The sequence below is a fragment of the Rattus norvegicus genome, chromosome 15 (assembly GCF_021556685.1).
Source record: "Rattus norvegicus strain SHRSP/BbbUtx chromosome 15, alternate assembly SHRSP_T2T, whole genome shotgun sequence".
NCBI lineage: Eukaryota > Metazoa > Chordata > Mammalia > Rodentia > Muridae > Rattus > Rattus norvegicus.
The window spans coordinates 88,035,247-88,048,122 of record NC_141548.1 but is presented as its reverse complement, the minus strand read 5'-3'; the positions used below and the strand labels follow the sequence as shown (position 1 = coordinate 88,048,122).

General features: G+C 41.4%; 1 long non-coding RNA gene across 1 annotated transcript; it reads right to left on the bottom strand.

Moving 5' to 3' along the window:
* Positions 1-416: 416 nt before the first annotated feature.
* Positions 417-2,517, bottom strand: LOC148001118 (uncharacterized). The gene is made up of 4 exons (XR_015638506.1): positions 2,435-2,517; positions 1,534-1,598; positions 1,285-1,410; positions 417-747 (listed from the first exon to the last, which is right to left on the bottom strand). It is a non-coding gene; the product is annotated as an uncharacterized LOC148001118 (long non-coding RNA).
* Positions 2,518-12,876: the final 10,359 nt, after the last annotated feature.

The window sequence follows — 12,876 nt, the reverse complement described above, 5'->3', positions numbered from 1 at the left end:
AGTGAGGGAACTCAAGCTTCCCCCTCCCAGACCCACAGAGGCTGCAGATCTGCGTCCTCAGGATGCGTGTGAACAAAACCCCGGAGTGTAGCCAATGGATGCCTAGAGGATTCCTCCCCGCCCTAAAGAAGCAATTTCGCTTTATTACACACGAGATGTAATTTATTGGGAGAAATGTTTGGGTTCGTGTCAGATCATAGAGAGTCAGATTTGGGGTTCCCTGGAGATCGCTGAGGAGAAGGTGAGTAACCACAAATTAATACAGCAGGGAAATAAAGCGACAGAAGTAACGCTTGAAATATTGAACCAATTTCCCCCATTTTAGCATTTTAAAACTTTGCCCATAAATCTGAAATCAACTTAGGAAAACTAAGCAGACCCTTACAAGGCAGGAATCAACACAGACAACAAAAAGGTAGGTCTAAAAGACTTTTTTTTTCTCCTTAGTTTTAGGGCTCTTCATGACTATAGATACAGACACAGATGGCTCTTCAGACAACTAGAAAGGTCTAAAATCAGATAGAAAGGAACCAATGAGATAGAGGATGGGAGTGCTGCCCCCGAGCCGAGGTTCATTCCAGTACCCACAGGAGAGCGTTAACATCTTTGAGATATCCTCTAACCTCCACAAGCCGGCCATGTTCAGGACCTGTGCACACTCTCTCACACACAGAGAAATAAGCAATGGAGAAATACAAGCCATACAGGTAACTTTAAACACCGAGGGTGATAGTGGATCTGTCCATTCTGTGAGAGAAAAAAAATCATAAAATTACAGTGTACATGCCTAGTTCTTTAATTACAGGTAATTGTGGGACAAATTGAATGTGTCTTTTTGATGACATAAAGCCAATAAAATGTTAAAGGCAGGAAGCATCACATACGGGAAGAAATCTGAAGTACAGTTGCCGACAAAATAGGAAACTTTTCACTTGTAATGGATAGGTTTGTTTTTTTTAAAGTATGATAGACATTATTTTCAGAACCTTACTTTCATACCTGCTATGTCTCCATTTTGTGGACTTGCTCTTTACTAGACTATCTCACTGGCAAGGCTGGAGACAATTGTTGTCTACACCCTAAGGATGCTCACGCTTCGTGAGTACTAAGCTCTTGACCTACTCATTCCGGGTCCAGAGACCACAGGAAGACCATTACAAGCAATCAGCCAGAACTCCTCAACGAGGTGTCTCTTTAGGAGCCTAGTGATTTTCTCTGTTATTATTTCTTTATGATCTTTCAACAAGTAATAGGATTGTATGTGTATATCATTGTTTTCTCTACCTTAAAACTGAACTTGTCCAACTGGGCAGTAGTGGCACGTGTCTGTAATCCCAGCACTCCAGAGGCAGAGGCAGGCAGATCTCCGAGTTCCAGCCAGCTAGGTCTGCAGAGCGAGCTCCAGAACAGCTAGAGGTACACAGAGAAACCATGTCTCAAAAAACAAAACAAAACAAAACAAAAACAAAAACAAAGCAAAAACCAAAAACAAAACAAAACAAAACAAAACTGAGTTTGTCCTAAATAGCTTACCTCTTCCTCCAATCTTCTCCCCTTTGAAATTCTTTTGTGCTCTGCTCCGAGTCTTGGAAAGGAATCTGGAGAAGAAACAACCAAGTTATTAAGTAAGTGTGAAAACTGACCAAGATACAAACCTCAGTATTAAGTGATGGAGAGGAAAAAAAGAAATGGCTCCAGACACATTTCTCCCTTATGCTGAGCAAAAACATCAAACTGTTACTCATGGAAAGAAGGGCATAAACCCATCAGAAACTAATATCCGTTTGTGGATATTGCCGTTTCCTTCCCAATAAAAGAAATGATGTTTTTCAGTCTCCTTTTCTCTTTTGCATTAAAAACATGGACAGCGGAAAATGTTGGTAGAAGACTCTAAAAGGCGAAGCTGCTTCAGTAAGGATTAAATGAGTATGTGTTATAACATGAAATTGGAGAGGATTCTTTTCAGAAAAAAAGTTTAAAAGTAGCAGGTCAGGGTTCCCATCAAACAGTTGGGTTCCTTGCAGCGCACTTGCAATAGGACATTAAAAAAAAAAGATTCAGTGAAGTGCGATAACCATAGACCTCTCAGCCATCTTGCTAGCTAGAGACTTGGAGGGACTCGAGGGAGGTGGGTAACAGAGAGGCACTCTTTAAGGATTCCCCGGATATCGATAGTCAAGCCTCTCAGATGAAGTCATAGCATAACGCAGAGTACGTAAGCGCCCACAGTAAATCCCCACACGCTAGAAAAAGAGGACCGGAATAGTGAGACCGTTGACCTGTCAGGCAGCCGTACTTCCGCTCAGCCGAGCCTGACTACCCTCACGAATCCCTTAGGTATATCGGGTTGGAGAAAACACTGGCAAATATAGCTATCTAGCATAGCCTAAGGGAAAGGACACCCATACTGCTCCATAGTTACTCTTCAACAGACCAGAGCTAGGAAGACTTCAGACAGATAAGATGGCTCAGCAGAAAAAGGGTGTTTGTTGCTATGCCTGGCGACCTCAGTTCCATACCCAGAACCCACAGGGTGGAAGGAAGAGAAGCGACTCCTGCAGTCTTTCTTCTGATTCCCACACCCGTGACTGGCATGGGTGCATTCACACATACACATCAAATCAATAGGTAGTTTGAAAACGTGTTTTATACTTTACATACTGCAAAATCTAAATCGCCTCCTGGGATTTTCACTTGTGAAGTTGTTTGCGGACGGGGAGGGGGCATATGTTTTTGTTTCTCGATTTGGCTTGTGTCTCGACTGAGTTCGTCCAGAGCGCTCCGTTTAGAAATAAATGTGTGCATGGTCCACGAAATAAAGCTGAAACTCCTTTCTTCTGACCCTCATATGCTGCTGGTACTTGGTTTTCTGTCTATGGGCGGAGGTCAGATACAGAGACACTGTGGCCAGCTGAGGCAGCCTCCTCAAGCGAGCCAACCATCTCCAAGTTATCATGGTTTCGCTTCCTTTTTGTCTTTAAAAAAAAAAAAAAAGACATGCAATGTAAACAAAAAACAAATCTCGGTACTTGGCGACCACAGTGACCAGGTTTACTTTTCCAGCAATGATTTTCGAAATAATGTACCGAGGGTTCTGCAAACACATTCTTTGTGCCATTTCTTACTTCTGGGGAAGGATTTATGCTCCACCAGCAAGCTCCCCTCGCTTATAAACAAGAGAAGGTGTTTACAAGACACTCACCAGGGGAAAATTTGTCTTTTGACCGTGAACAAGGTAGGGGTGGCTGTACTATGATGAGGTTGACTACAAACGACTGAGACAGGGCTAGAGGACAGAGCCATTGCTGTTCTCCAGAGGAAGCGCCTGACATCACTGTCTTCCTAGAATCCTTATAATTGTTCATCGGTAACATATGCAGGGAAAATACATAACCCAGGAAATAGGAAGTTCGTGTGAGCTTTAGGGCAGAGGGTAAATTAATCTCTCTGATGCATTCGTTGTATAAAATGTCAGGCTTCCTAGAGATAACTCTTTTCAAACAGGTCGTATTTTGTGATCGTGTACAAACACTACATGCCCTTCCCTCCCACATGTCCCCTTCTCCCTCTCTGTTTCCTTTCTTCTTTTTCTGTCATACTGAGAGTGAGGGGGGAGGGAGATTGTTTTATGTTTCTGGTTACAATCTCGGGCCCACAAGCAAGAGACAGCATGCAATATCTGTTCATCCTACAGACTTTCTAAACTTGATGTACAGTTGAATCTATGCTCCAGCAAACATCATGCTTTCAGTGTTGCCTGCGTGAAGCTGAGTTAAACTGGACCTATACCACATTAAACTGCTTTCCTGTACCACATGACCTTGTTCCAGTTACCTGCCAGCTGCTGCCTATGTTTATTCGGTGGTTTCCACACGCATGGCCTTCAAGTACTTCTGTGCTATGTGGATTTAGAGTCAGTTGTGTATATACCTGGAACTGGTCTAGCTCAGTCACACGTTAGCTCTAATTTTCCTTTATTTGAGGAACACCCCCCACCATGCTAATTCCCTCAATGACTGGACCACCATCGTCAGCACGGAAGCGTACCCTTCTTCCTACGTGGATTTCCAGTGTTTGTATCTATTTATGTTCTGTCAGGCAGTCTGACAGGGGTAAGACTCAGTGTAGTTTCAATTTGCATTTCCCTGATGGCTAATGGTGTCCACCATTTTTTTTCACATTTATTGGCCATTTGTACTTCGTTTTTTGAGATGTGTCTCACATTTTATTAACCCATTTGTTGTTTGATTTTCTGGTAGTAGGGGAGCTCTCTGGAGATTTTGGATATTAAGGAGCTGTCTCTTCACTCAATTGTCTCCCGCCCTGTGCAAAAGCCTCTTAATGTCATACAATCCCATTTGTCAGTTCTTGGTATTATTTCCTGAGCCGGAGATCAAGCTTAAATGAGAGATTTCTGCAACACTGTCAGCCAGGTCAGTTCCAGACCCCGCAGAGCCCTCCGTCACCACAGAGACACTTTACAGCGCTCCGGTGTTTGCTGTATGCTCCATTAAAGTTCTGCTCTGGTGGGAATGACCAGATTTCCAAATGGTGGCTTTATTGATTCAATAAAATTTAAGAAATTCTGCTTATGGAAAAACTCATTAACCAAAACTAATAAATAAGAGTTTACCCTGCAGTCTGGTTCCTCTTTATTTGACAGAATTAAAAATCACCCTGGAACGAGTTAGTTCATTTTTGACTTGTTAATTGAGCTCAGTGGTTTCATGTAACTCCCTTCTGTCCTAAGCTTGTGAACTCTTCGTTCTTTCTTGCCACACTTGAGTTCTCTCACTCCTGACTTTACAAAGTGTATTTATGAAGAAGCTAAACAGAAACAAAGAGCACATGGAAGGAAGAGGAGGAGGAGGAGGAAGGGGAAGAAGGGGAGGAAGAGGAGGAAGAGGAAGAAGAGGAGTAAGGGGAGGAGGAGGAGGGGGAGGAGAAGGAGGGGGGAGGAGGGGGGAGGAGGGGGAGGGGGGAGGAGGGGGGAGGAGGGGGAGGGGGGAGGAGGGGGAGAAGGAAGAGGGGGTGGGGAGGAGAGGAGGGTGAGGAGGAAGAGAAGGAGGAGGAGGAAGGGGAGGAGGAGGTGGAGGAAAAGGAGGGGGAAGCAAGAACCTTTCATTTAAGCTAATGCTATGACTTAAGGTACAGCCCAGCCTTTGGGCTTGGGTGTGAGCTTGCACCATGCAGTCAGAGGGCATAGCCTTAAGTGCCATGCCTAGTGAAAGACAATTCCATCATTTAGTGCATGTCATAGCAGATTTCTACCTCAGTTCAGCATTCAGAGAAAATCTGCAAAGAGCCAAAGTTGTACGTATACAGAACTAAACTTTTTATGTGTTTCACACACAGTACACACATTTTTCCTCTAGGAGGCTGTTATTGTAAAAAAATGCTTGTGTCTTGATTCCTAGTGTAAAACTTAGGGTGTCAGTCCTAGAAGTAGAGAGGAGAGCATGGGTTAGCAGATGGCAGGAAATGTTGTTCAAAAATTATGCAACTGCAGGTAGATAGGAAGAATGATTCAAAGAGGTCTGATTTAATAATATATCATATTTATTAAAATTCAGAAAGAGGGCTTTTACCACAAAAAATAACTATGCAAAGTAAGACACTGGTTAATTATCTAGATTCTACAATAACTATTATTTCAAATGTCATGTTATAAACCATTATTATTTGCGTCAAACTTTTTTTTTCAATAGAAACACAAAATAGGACTAGAGAGAAGGCTTGGCAGTTAAGAGCACTTGCTACTCTTACAACAGACCCAGGTTCAGTTCTCAGTACCGACATGGTAGCTTACAACCATGGGTAACTTCAGTTCCAGGGGATCAAATGCTTTTTTCTTATCCCTTTGACATCGGGTATTCGTGTATTGCACAGACATACATAAATGTAAAAACACTCATGCACATAAATAAATATATGTAAATAAACCCTTTAAAAACAAATGAATAATAGAAGTTAAAGTAGAGGCTGGAGGATGGTAACTTGGGTCCTGAAGCGGGCAGCTCTGATGTTAAAGTTCTGTTCCCCCATTGGTTCTTGATTTGGTAGTAAAGAAGGCGGGAGGGGGAGGCTGATTGCTGGGTGGAAGGTACAGGCAGGACTTCCAGGTCCCAGGAGGAAGAGGTTGATGCAGAGAAGGAGAGAGGAGCTTTCTGCCATGCTTTGGAAGAAAAGAATGCAACAACCCTGTGAGGTCTGGGAAGGAGCTGGGGCCTGTGGCCTCTGCTGTAGGAGGCAGGTAGCCAAGGATGATTGGCAGGGGCTGGGTGGGACTAGACACTGAGGTTTAGGGCAAGTGGAGAGACAGAGATAATAAATTGATTAAGGGCACGATTTTCCAAGCGGGAGATACAAGTGTGCCAAGAAGGCAAATTGTAAAGGAATTAACACACTCTCTCTCTCTCTCTCTCTCTCTCTCTCTCTCTCTCTGTGTGTGTGTGTGTGTGTGTGTGTTTTATCTAAAGATTCCAGGGTCTTGGGTGGGCGCTGATAGCACAGTCATCTCTCAGAGCAAAGTTTGGTAGAACGAAAGGAAATGTGGCAGCATATAAAACTACACGCAATGGAGTTCAATCTCCTGCACCAGCATAAAAAGCTAGGTATAGAAATGTGCTTTGTCGGGGCTGGGGATTTAGCTCAGTGGTAGAGCGCTTACCTAGGAAGCCCAAGGCTCTGGGTTCGGTCCCCAGCTCCGAAAAAAAGAACCAAAAAAAAAAAAAAAAAAAAAAAAAGAAATGTGCTTTGTCATAATCCTGGCCATGTCAGAGACAGGGGATCCCTGAGACTCAACAGACAAGCCTCTGGTTCAGTGAGAGCCTCTGTCATAACAAAAAAGTTCAAGTGTTGAGGAATCACTCTATGTTCACCTCCACATGCACCTTCACACATGTGCACATATGTATGAACATGTAACACACAATAAATAGACGAGCCGAACTTAAAATAGCTGTGCATTAATTTGAATGTGTTATGATCATTGAGATGTAGTGCAAAGTCTGAAGGATAAGACAAGGTTTCTCTGACAATTTTGTCACTTTTCATCTTCCCTTCAACCACCTGAGAGACACCACAGCTCTGTCTTTCCCATCTATGTAATGAGAGACACAGTCATGTGACGCTCTCTGAATTAGTCACTACCCAAAACAGAATAGGCAACCAGTTGACTTAAAACTAACATCTCAACCAGTGTCTCCAAAGGGGCTTGAAGCATAACATAATTTTATTTTTTAACCACTTTATGACATTTTCTTCTATCTATCTATCTATCTATCTATCTATCTATCCTCTATATCTCTTTCTTTCTTTTGATATATCCATTTAAAGAATAATTATGGAATAATATTTTTATTAGGAAAGCAGAAATATGCAAAGTAATTTTAATTGTTTGAGAAAATGTAACTGGGAAGGAAGCTTTAAGATCAGAGTAGAAGACAGCCTTGACTAAGTAGACAATGTCCAACTGGTTTCTAAAGTAGTTGTACCAAGTTGAGTTTCATTCAGCAATATTCTGAATTGTTCTGTATTCTTTCCAATGAGGATTTAAAGCAATTCATAGCTTTAGAAAGCATTTAAATATGCTAAAATGAGGGTGTTTGCATTTCTACATTAAACTGTCAAAACCAGGTCAAAGGGGAATTGTTGAAGTGGTCTAGCCTCATCCCACTCTTCTGTCCTTGAATTCATCTTAGTTTTAATCAGAATTTGGAAACTTGCCTGTGACTTCTCCCCGTTTTCATTACTAGGTTTTGTATTTGCCATCACCTTTTTTATGTTCAGTGTGCATCTTAAACTTAACCCTCTCATTTCTCTCCCTGCAGGGACCACCTAGAATTAACAAAAGAAATTAGGTTAGGGACTATGAATGGCTGCCTCCACATGAGCTCACATCAGTTTAAAAGCTCTCACTGAATATGTGAAGAACCAAATCCCTTATGTTTATACAATACATTCATCTCCTTTCTCTAATGAAAAACAGAAATAATTGTTCTATTCTCCAAACAATTTTCTCTAATTTTCAAGCCAACCAATTTTAGGGTTCTATATTTGCGTAATTTCTCTTCTGGTAACGAATACTCACTTTATACTTATAATGATATAGTCCCAAGTTTCCACCTAACTTTATATTACTAATCACCTAACAATATTAGAATTTTCCTGAAAATGCAGTTGTAAGTGCTATATAGTAGTACCTTGGACACATAATCCATAAATAGCCTTTTCTGTTTGTCTATTTTTAGCCCACTTATATTATCCTAGAAAGTTGAAGTTGTTTGATTCTATTACTAATTTTTTTCCAATGTATCTTTGCAGATTATTATGGTTGGTACATAGGAAAATTAATAAATTTATATATTTATCTGTGTTGTTACGTAACTATAATTTTCTAACCATCAGGTATAGTTATGTTATTTGCAAGTAATACATAATATAAATAACCTCCAATAACAGAAATGTAACTTCTCTGCCTCTGGTTTTGCTTCGAATGGAAGAACTGTGCAGTGTTTCTTCAAGAATATTAAGTGAGGGCTGCTGAGCTGGCTCAGTGAGTAAAGGCATTTGCTTTCACCCCGCTGACTTGAGTTTGATCTTCAGATCCCACATAGTACAGGGAGAGAGTCAACTGTGACAACCATACTGGGACCTCCATTCAGGGACAGCCCAACACTCACACATAAAACTTTAGTCTTTAAAAGTATGTTGACCGAGATGATTGATGATTTATTGGACCCTTACTGCACTCTAGGCTTTGTCATAATTACTCAACACTTTTGGCGTCCCTCGTTATGTCACTCTTTTCTACACATTTCTTAAAAGAAATGTCTTCAATATTGGTTAAGTATCTGGTTGGTTGTCAGTGTGAGGTAGTTGCCGGCGCTTATGCTACAGCAAGAATTACTTTTGTCGAAGGAAGTAAAGTTAAAATAGTCTGATGTTTCTAGGGAAGCTGAGTGGTCCAGAGAGTTCCTCGATACCTTCCCTTCAGCCTCTCATAATTACATGCTTTGGTTTTTATGACCATGGTTCATTGGTTAAATCTAAGGAATTCACACTGACACCTGGCATTGAATTAGCTCCAGGTTCCCAGCTCTCCCAGCTCCCATCCTCCGGCTCCCTTGCTTCGGTTCCCTTCCTCCGACGCCCTTGCTTCGGGATCCCACCCATCATACAGCACCACACTGACTCATGTCTTCTCTTATCGTAATTTCCCTGTCTTCCTTTTGATGACCTTGATAACCTTGATGACAGTAAGCAGGTACTTGGCTTTAAAAACTCAGTTGACTTCTGAGTTTCTTTGACACATCCCATTGCTTGAGGTGGATCTGTCTGTTTGCCCTGTTGTAGGATGATGTTATACAGGTGAGGCAGGTCCAAGACAGAATGGGGCCTGACATTGGATGAGGAGGAAGCATGGGCGGGAGAAAAGTTTGAGGGAAGAGAAGGAGACTGGAGGAGAATGCAGGAGAAGCCTCGGAGAGAACTTGGAGGCTGACGTTAAGATTCCACTCTGTGTATTTACAGGTTGTTATGAATATTCTTAAGGGATGGATGTGTATCAGGCAATTTTTAGGTGGGCAATTATATCTTATCAATTGGATCAGAGGTTATTGTGATGTGTGTTCCTTCATGTAGAGATTTAAGTTTAAGGGAGTGTGTGGTGGCTTTAGACACTGGACCACCACGGAATTGGGATGTGTGTTTCTGGCAAGGTATCGACCAGATATCTTGGGGCACTACAGTGCTGGATCTAGGGGGGTGTTAAAGACAGTACTATTTTCCATAATATTACAACAACACCCTGCCTGCTCCTTTTGAGGGTTTCTGCTCCCTTGTTGGCCCTGGGGATTCTTAGACTTACAGGTCCCTACCTCCTTCAGCCTAGAAGCATTTGTTTGTCCAGGCAGCCTTGGTTGCTTTTGTTGGGAAAGATATTTGTAATCCAAGATTTGGGTCTTGACTGTTACATTATTTTTTTGTGGAATTTTATGTTTTAAAATTATAGAAATATACGTTCATCAGAAATGTGCGTCCTTAGGTATTTTAGTACACAGTTTAGGGAGCCCAGACACGTTCATACTGCTACACAGCCACCATCACCACCTGCCTTCAGAACTTTTTCATCAGAGAAACGAAAGTCTCTGTTTCTTTCAAACGTAGCTGATCATTTTCCTCCACCCCAACTCAGGCAAGTGCACTCCACTTTCCATTGTTGAATTTGGCTCTGTAGAGGGTCTATGACACTCCCGTGAGTACAGTTATATGGGATTTCTCTTTTGTGATTAGTTTATTTCACATGGAATAATATTCTCAAGTTTCACCCACGTTGTAGTACACTGGAGTTCATTTCCCTCTCAAAGCCAAATAATACTCCATTGTATACATAGGTACATTTTATGTATCTATTAATTTTCCAGACACTGAGGCTGTTCCTAGCACTTTGCAGTTATGAATGCTGTGATGAACATGGGTGTTGAAATACCTTTGAAAGTCTGTGTTTCAGACTCCCTGCAGTATATACTATAAGTAGACTTGTCTAGTTACATGTGATTGCTAGGTTTAGTTTCTGGAGGAAAATCTACGGTGTTTTGCCTTATGGCCCCACCATGTTATACTCCCAGAACATTGCCCAAGGGCTGCCCTTTCCCCTCACCCTCACTACATGTATGTTTTCATGGTTTTGCTTTTGTGTTTTTATAGAAGCTATTCTAATGGATATGAGTTCATATTTGGTTGTTTGGATATCTGTTTCCCTAATGGTCAGTGACAGTACATCTAATTTTCTTATATGTAAGTTCTTTGGGGAAATGTCTATTCATGCTCTTTGACCACATTTTAATGGTATTGTTTGGTTTTTCTTTACTTTAGGTGTTTTCTGCCTGAAGGGGTTCATCATGTTATTTGGTATTCAATCACTATTAGTTATCTGATTGTAAATATTTCCTCTCACCTTTTTTGTTGCCTTTCACTCCTTTGAGAGAGTCCTTTGGTGAAAAGGTTTTCAAAGTTGATGCTGTTGTGACACTTATCTTTCTTTTGTGGACTTTGCTTTTAGTACTTTTTCTGCAAGAAGTCATCCCCAAATCATGTTGTGTTGTGAAATTTGTTTTACTTTTAATGAAAGTCTTCAGATTTCATGAGAGACAAAAAAAAAAAAGTGTGTTTCTTTAACTAGAAAGTCAAAGTCAGAGTCTGTAGTTTAGAACTACAATATAAGAGGCCCTTGATATTAATAAGAATTTTAAAGTTGACTGAATATGCCTGGAAAAAATCTTAGGAAGCTTCTAAATGGGGAAAGCAATGATTAAAATCACTGACTTGAGGAGATAAATCTAAAAGTTGATGTCAAATTAGTTAACAGTAAGAGAAAAATAGAGATGAAAATGTCAGTTATTGTGACAACTGCAGAAATCCAAAGAACCCTGAGTGCCCATGAGAAGCTGATCATGTAGTTACTTGATGAGAATTCCTCTCTAGCTATGGCAGGTGACAAGATGACAGTGAAATTAGAATACGCATGAATTGTAATGACCATGGATGCCAAGTAGGTTAAAAAAAAAAAAAAAAAGACGTGCTTCTCAACATTTTTCTAAGGCACTGGCACATCCATTAAATTACCCATGGATTGAATTTAACCACAGCAAATGATCATACCAACCCAGTGGAACCATTTTCATTATAATTTATTCTAGAAAATATTATTCCTATATCTGCCACCTCGTTGCTTGCTGCCAGACAAGTTGATCTCACTGGAGCAGTAGCGAAAGGAAAAGACAAACATGGATGGACACACAGACACACAGAAACCTGGAGATGAGTGGACTGGGTCCTCTGATGGAAAAATGACAGTACCTGGAAGCTCAGGATGCTTTTTATATAGTTGAATGGAGAGGTGAGGTTGTTAAATATAGACAAGGAGGTGGGTTTATGGCTTATAGCTGGAACAAGGAGACAGGGTTAGGTAATCTTAGTAGGAGCAGTCTCTGTAGGGGAACAGTCTTCTGGCAGGAAATTGAGGGGGGAGCTATGGTGAACACTTTCCTTTTTTATATATATAAAAGAAATTTATTTTAATTTTATTTTTATTGAATATTTTATGTATTTACATTTCAAATGATATCCTTTTTCCCCCTCCCCCATACTCCCACCTTCTCCCCCTGCTTCTGTGAGGATGCTCCCACTCCTACCCACCCACTCCAACCTCAACGCCTGGCATTCCCCTACATTGGGGAAACAACCCTTCACAGGACCAATGGCTTTTCCTCCTATTGATGCTGGACAATGCGGTCCTCTGCTACATATGTGGCTGGAGCCATGGGTCCCCCATGTGTACTCATTGGTTGGTGGTTTAGTCCCTGGGAGTTCTGGTGGGTTCTGGTTGGTTGGTATTGTTGTTCTTCCTATGGGGTTGCAAACCCTCTCAGCTCCTTTAGTCCTTTTTCTCCTAACTCCTCCACTGGGGTCCCCTTGTGCAGTCCAACGATTAGCTGCAACCATCCTCCTCTGTATCAGTTGGACTCTGGCAGAGCCTCTCAGGAGACATATCTGGCTCCTGTCAGCAAGCACTTCTTGGCATCAGCAATAGTGACTGGGTTTCATACTATGAACATTAGCACTGGAACCAGGAGAGAAGTCTTTGCCAGTTTCCTGAGCCTATCCTGGTTAAAACTTCACCATTTCCCCATGGGTCAAAGGCTTCGCAGTACTTGACATGGCCATGTAACAAGCATACATTCCTTCAGGACCTAACTCATTCAGGAATTCCTCTATTTATTCCCTTATACAGTTGTTTCCCGTGTGATCTGGGTTTGAAACCGCAGACATTTGCTGTTTATTAAATGCATATCAAGCTACTCTCAATGGAAA